Genomic DNA, 7,018 nt, shown 5'->3' with positions numbered 1-7,018 from the left:
TGATAATTTTTTAAAAAACGACATTTAAGGGTATAGGATGAATCTGATGATGTCTGCTTTTTCAATAGGCTTTTGTTAATCACCAGGAAGTTGGTCATCTATGTGTGAATGAGCAAGTGGAAGAGAGCGTTGTGAGAGTTGTGTGTGTGTGTGTGTGTGTGCATAAAAGAAAGAGAAGGAAGGAAGAGAGGAAGGGAAGGAGTGGAAAGAGAAGCAATAGAGAGAAAGAGATGAGAAAGAGGAAGGGAGGGAGTGGGTGGAGAGAGGGAGAGGGAGAAAAAAATAAAACGAAAAGTCTAGAGGAGACTGGTTCTTTGTGAGGAGTTCGTATATGCTTAATTTGACTTGCAGTATGCAAAATTATGAACTCCAGGAGCAAGGGTAATCAATTTGTACCATGCAATTAACAGCAATCTTCTGAGCTTCACGTGTCAGTTCAGAAAATGCTTCTGAACGTTGTATGGCGCCTGCCACTGGGGACAGAAAGGGCTCCCAGGAAAGAAATTAGCATAGCAGCTTTGCACAGGGTCTGGCATGAGTTGTTAGATCAAAGGCCGTGGATGGCAGCAGTCTGCTCCAGGGGAACCAGCAGCCCTGCCCCCAGTTCAGTGCCCGAGGACCCTGCTCAAGGCATCGTAGAGAAACCCTCCAAGGGGACACCGAGGGAACAAAGGTGGCCTTTCAAATAAGATGATGGTCATGGGATTCAGCTCAAATCATTTACTCATTTGAAGAATTCTGTATCACCAAGTTTACATTGATTCTCAGTACATGGCTGTTGGCTTCTATTGAGACCTTTAAACATGAGTGAGCTACAAAGATTGTTTAGAAAAAAATGAATTTTAAAATTGATCATTCAGATCGGACTTGTTTGATCACTTCAATAAGAAACGAAAGAGCTATTGGCTTTGAGTGAGAGCACCATGCCTTGATGCATGTGGCAAAAGTCACCAAATGTGTAATTGTTTTCAAGAGAGGACAAGGTGACAAATGCCAGGCTTTCTGTATTGTTCATTGCATCTTCTTATTGCAAGGCTGGCTGGAGAGCTGCCTCCATCCTTTTCACAGTCTAGAGGAACTGGGTGCCTTAATAGAATGGGAATCTGTTCTTCTGAATTAGCACATGCTTTCCCTACCACCGACAGTCTATTTGTTTGTGTGGGACAGGGATATCGTCTCCTGTGTTTTGTTGTGCTTTGTGGAACCTGGTTTAGAGCCACATTTAGAAGCCTTCAAGAAACCTTGAGCCTCATGGATGGTGATACTTGTAACAGGGGTGACATTTGATCTGAGAGAGTCAGTCAATGAGAAAATTGCAGGACGGGCTATAGTTTGAGTCTGTAATTAGCAATCATGGAGCTGGAGGCCTCTTGCCCCAGGCACACCAATCCCCTACCTCATGGGATGGAGGTCATCCAGCCTCTGCTTCAGCTGTACACAGACCCAGCACCAAGTGATTCTGCCTGCGGGGCTCCTGGCTTCAGCTGTACCATGCTCAGCTAGGCTTCTGTTACTCATGGTGCGGTTGTAGGGTCCGGGCAGCCATTTTGAGGCCTACACTTACCAGGGGGTGTTCCACCTCAGGGACATCTCACTCTCTGATTTGGGGTCCTGGTGGGGATTGAGACAGTTCAATAGGCACCCCAACTCCAAAGGCACCTTTGCCTGAGTTTCCTGCCATTTTGTTTTGCTCTCCCTAAGCCCACCACCTCTCTGCCTTAGGGTCACTACCTGACCTCAAACTCTTAACCTAGGCATATGGAGGGAACTTGGGCAATGGCAACTCCATTCCAGCATTTAAGTTGGAGCTGTGACTGAAAACCCAGACAGCAGTGAGAAGTTGGGAACACACACTTCCCAGACCACAAGCAAAGGCAAGGAGTGAGAAACCAGCCAGCAGTGCCTACCGTGGAGCCTGAAGGAACAGAGGACTGGAGACTTCCACGGTGCTTCCTGGAGTCTCTTCAGCTCTGAGCTAGAGAGCTGCATCTTGGACAGAGACAAAACCTGTGGCTGGATGTTGTAACAGGCAAGGGTGCAACATCTGCAGTTGAGGGGAGAAGTAAAGAATGTCCATGCATGTCTGCCCTTTTTCTTTTTCCTTTTTTTTTCTGTCTTTTTTTAGTTGTAGATGGACCCAAGATCTTTATTTTTATTTGTTTATTTTTTAAAAATTTTTAGGTGGATACAATATCTTTATTTAATTTATTTTTTTTTATGTGGTGCTGAGAATCAAACCCAGTGCCTCACACATGCTAGGCAAGTGCGCTACCACTTGAGCCACATCCCCAACCCCGTGTCTGCCCTTTTTTTTTAATGCTTTATTCACTCAAATCACTCAATACCATTTTACTCTATAGGTTCTTAATCAAGAAAATGACTATCCTTAATTCTGGGCACTGCAATAGACATAATCACTTCAAAGCAAACATTTCTAAGTTAATTCTAAGCACTGCAAACACACTTAATCATGACAGAGTCATTACAGACATTCTCTCTGCATGCTGAGCTCAAGTGCCAGATATGGGGTCTCAAGCCTCAGGCTTTAAGTTCAGCAGATGCACACTCACTCAGACCTCAATAATGAGGTCAGGAACTGAAGGAGGCTTCTCCTGGGGTGGAGCTGACAGCCGGCTGAGGTCATAAGGAGAATTCACCGTTCTCACCAGGGTCAGGTTGTGGCTGTGGAGTTTGAGAGTGGTGAGGAAGATGCAGAGGATCAGACAGATGATGAGAAGAGTTGGGATGTCAGTCCAGGTCCTCCTCAGGCTCTCTGGCATGAGGGCATCAGGGTCAGCTGGCTGAATGTCTGTTCATTTGCTCCATCATTTATACTAAATTTTGAGGCTTCTGTTCGCCCTTTCAGTCCCTATCAGCTATTACCAGGTTTCTTAGTGACATCTTGCATTCTAGGGTCAGGACATCTGGTCTGGTGGTTTCCACCCTGACCTCTCACCTCTGACTCTTATCAAGGCAAAGGCAAATGACAATGACTTCACTCTGAGTTTTATCAGGGTTGTGTTAAGCGACTTATTTTATCAGGCTATGCCTGATGATAATATTGGAAATCTCTGTAGGCTGTGCCTGGTGGACTTGCAGGTTTATTTTAAAATGGAGTTACTTAGGCTAAGGCCATTCTTAGGTTAAGACCATCCTTACACTGGAGAAGTGCTCAGAATCTTTCTCTAGTCTCTCCACTTACCAGAGTCTTCCCTGGCCAAAGAAAAGTCAAAGACAGTGTTTACCCCAGTAGCTTCAACTTGAATGGAACATGTGCTTGAGCAAAAAAAAAAAAAGAGTAAATGTCAAAACAATTGGATGCCTTGCTTCTCTCTCCTCATTCTCTCTAAACAGGTGTGAATCCTACCCAACTGGTGGTGCAAGGGGGATATAACTTTTATTACAGTTAACAAATAACAAGAGTCCTTTATTAGCTTATTGTAGCTGCTGTAATAAATGATTACGAAGTGTTCACTTAATATAACACAAATTTATTATAGTTCTGTGCGTCAGAAGTCTCACATGGGTCTCAATAATCTAAAATAAAGGTATTGGCAGGGATGTGCTCCTTTGAGGAGGTTCCAGGGGAGAATTGATTTGCTTGCCTTTTCTAGGTTTTAGGGCTGCCTGCACTCAGTAGTTTGTGACCCCTTCCACCATCTTCAAAGTCAGCAATGATGGACTGAGTCCTCTTCACACTGCGTAGCTCTGACTGCCTCCCTGTCCCACTTTTAAGGACCCTTGTGATTACATTTGATTCACCTGTATCCTCGCCCTAACATGTTTAGCGATACAACCTTAATTTTACTTATAAACTTAAATACTTTTCTTAGCATAACATATTCATAAGTTCAGGGGATTGAGATGTGGATACTTTTGGGGTGACCAGTCTTCTGCAATCACAGGTCTTTTCTGAAATCCAAATTAGAGAGAGAGTATGTCCATTACCTAGAAATTTGGAGCCTAGAAAATCCTTCAGCTGACACTGACAGGATCTCTTTCCTCCTTCAAAGGTCATCTAACTATCTTCCTACCTTGAACCCAAACAGGAGGAAGAATTCTTTCCTTTATTCTGCTCCTATGATAATTTATTTATTTATTTTTAATTTTTTGTTTTAATTAGCTACACATGACGGTACAATGACCTGGACATATCATACATTTGAATCAGATGGGATATAATTTCTCATTTTTCTGAGTGTACAGGTTGCAGAATCATATTGGTCATACAGTCACATATATACATACAGCAATAATAATGTCTATTTCATTCTACTATCCTTCCTATCCTCCCATCCCCTCCCCTCCCCTCCCTTCACTTCTCTTTACCCAATCTAAGGTGACGCTATTCTTTTTTTTTCCCCTCACATCTTCATACATGTATAACGATGAGGGTCTCCTTCCACCATCCATGCAATTCCCCTTCTTCCTCCCTTTCCCTCCCACCTCTCTTCCCTATCTAGAGGTAATCTTCTTCTCATGTTCTTCCTCCCTACCCCATTTTGAGTCACCCCTCTTATATCAGAGAAGACATTCAGCATTTGTTTTTTGGGGATTGGCTAATGTCAATTAGCATAATCTGCTCTAATGCCATCCATTTCCCTGAAAATGCCATGATCTTATTATTTTTTAGTGCTGAGTATAATTCCATTGTATATAAATGCCACTTTTTTTTTTATCCATTCTTCTATTGAAGGGCATCTAGGTTGGCTCCACAATCTTGCTATTGTGAATTGTGCTGCTATAAACATTGATGTGGCTGTGTCCCTGTAGAATGCTGTTTTTAGGTCCTTTGGGTATAGACTGAGAAGAGGAATAGCTGGATCAAATGGTGGTTCCATTCCCAGCTTTCCAAGGAATCTCCATACTGCTTTCCAAATTGGCTGCACCAATTTGCAGTATGATAATTTATGTATAATTTTAATTCAGCACCTAGAGCCAGGTGTGCTGATGCACCCCTGTAATCCCAGTGGCTCGGGAGGCTGAGGCAGGAGAATCATGAGTTCAAAGCCAGCCTCAGCAATAGTGAGGTGCCAAGCAACTCAGTGAGGCCCTGTCTTTAAATAAAATACAAAATTGGGCTGGGGATGTGGCTCAGTGGTTGAGCACTACTGAGTTCAATCACCAGTACCAACATAAATAAATAAATGAAAAAACACAGTACCTAGGCATATACACAGATAGATGCTCAATTTGCATCTCCAGGTCACAGGTGAAAGTAGGATGGTAATCTTCCATAATTATTTCTTGAACTGAAAGATAACGGACATTCAGGGAAAGACTCACCTCTCCAGAGCTAAATCTTTTTTTTCCTTCCTGCAACTCTTCCCCTACAGCTAAACACTGAGCATCATAGCTTCCCGTGTGGGTTAGACAGGGAGTTTCTGCCACCAGCTGATGGCGGAATGAAAGGAAATTTATTTGACCTTTCAAGTTTTATTTTTCTCACTTGTAAAATGAGGGTGTTGTTTTTCCAGATGTTCCTAGGCTTCCTGCCAGCTCTAACATTCAGTGACTCAATTAACTATTGAACTTGAGAGAAGTGAACTAAATTCCAGTTGAGTGTCAAGAAATGTTGAATTTATCTCTGACCCAAACTTTGTCAAAAGTTTCTGACAACAACTCTTGGGTCTCCGTTTATCCTCACTTAACAGAGAAGTTCCTGGAGGTAGAGCAGGGCCGTATGTCTCACCAGAGGTCGCAGTCTTTCCAAGCTCCAGTGAAGTTCTTCCTCAAAAGCACTAGAACAATGGGGCAGCTAATGCAGAGCACGAAATGCTCAGTGCCAGGCGAGATTGTTCACGGAAGGCATCTCGGGCTGGAGAGGTCCACCCACCCAGGCAGAAAAGGGGGCACATGTGGATGGGCAAAGAAGAGGGTAGAGATGCTGCATTAGCCTCATTTCCTCCCTGTCTTAAAGAAAAGAGTATTGGAAATATGCTACCTCTGCCTGTTCAGTGACTGAATTCCAAGAACATCAGATTCCATGGACTGTGGTTGATGATGCTCTTTCTACCTCTATGGCTAAGACAGGAAGAAGGAGAAGAGGAGGCAAAATAACCTAAAATCTAAAACCTCAGGAGAAAAATAAAAATGTGGGTTAATTTTTATTATATTATATTATGTTATATGACTGTCCTGGATCCCACTAAAGGAAAGTTTTGACCCTTTGAGATACGGGATTTCACTTCTCTTAGTGTCCCTGTCACATGTAGACAAGCTCTGCAGTCTAACCCAACCAGAGTGACTTGAAGTCATCCTCACTGCATTTACAAGAGCAGGGATAGGGTCAAGGACAAACCCCGTAAGGTTTCCATAATCAGGTTCAACTAAAATGAGAGAGATGGGGAGGGCATGGCCGTGGGGAGACAGCATGAACAGACAGGAAACCTGGCTTTTTCATTACCACCTGCTTTTTCTGATTGTATTCTGAGAAATGTAACCCAGGACTAAAAAAGATGCAGTAAGTAGTTGCTATGAGATAGTTTTAGAATTACCCAAATTTCCAATTTATGGTTTCCTTATAAAAATTTCTACCCTTTGGGCTATGTCATTAAAATTCTTTATTTGGAAAAAACCCATATATTCCTAAAGAAGAGATTACATAAAATAAGTTAGTTCAATGGTTTTATTTTTACTTAATAAATATTGTATGTCATTTCCTGGTTATGAGGAACATTTCTAAATGCTCCATAATAATTAACATATGTAATGAACTTTAATTACCTACTAAAAGAGGATGATTTATAGAGCTAGGAAAAAATTCTATTGTGAGTATTAGGAAATAATGGAAAAGTTGCAGTATTACTTGCTTATATAAAAGGCCTGGGTGGGTCACTGATATTGGAGGGGACAAAATGAAGGACAAAGAAGAAATCAGGATGAAGAAGGGAACCTAAAACACCTTTTTGACTGCATCACCATGTAGCCAGAGGATCACCTCAGGTCCTTGTAACTTGAGGCTGAAATAGAGAAGCAGCTTCCCGGACTGTCTCAGAATGGGAAAATAAAATGAAAA

Source organism: Ictidomys tridecemlineatus, chromosome 7 (genome assembly GCF_052094955.1).
Source record: "Ictidomys tridecemlineatus isolate mIctTri1 chromosome 7, mIctTri1.hap1, whole genome shotgun sequence".
In the NCBI taxonomy this organism is placed as follows: domain Eukaryota; kingdom Metazoa; phylum Chordata; class Mammalia; order Rodentia; family Sciuridae; genus Ictidomys; species Ictidomys tridecemlineatus.
Note: the sequence above shows the minus strand (reverse complement) of the source record.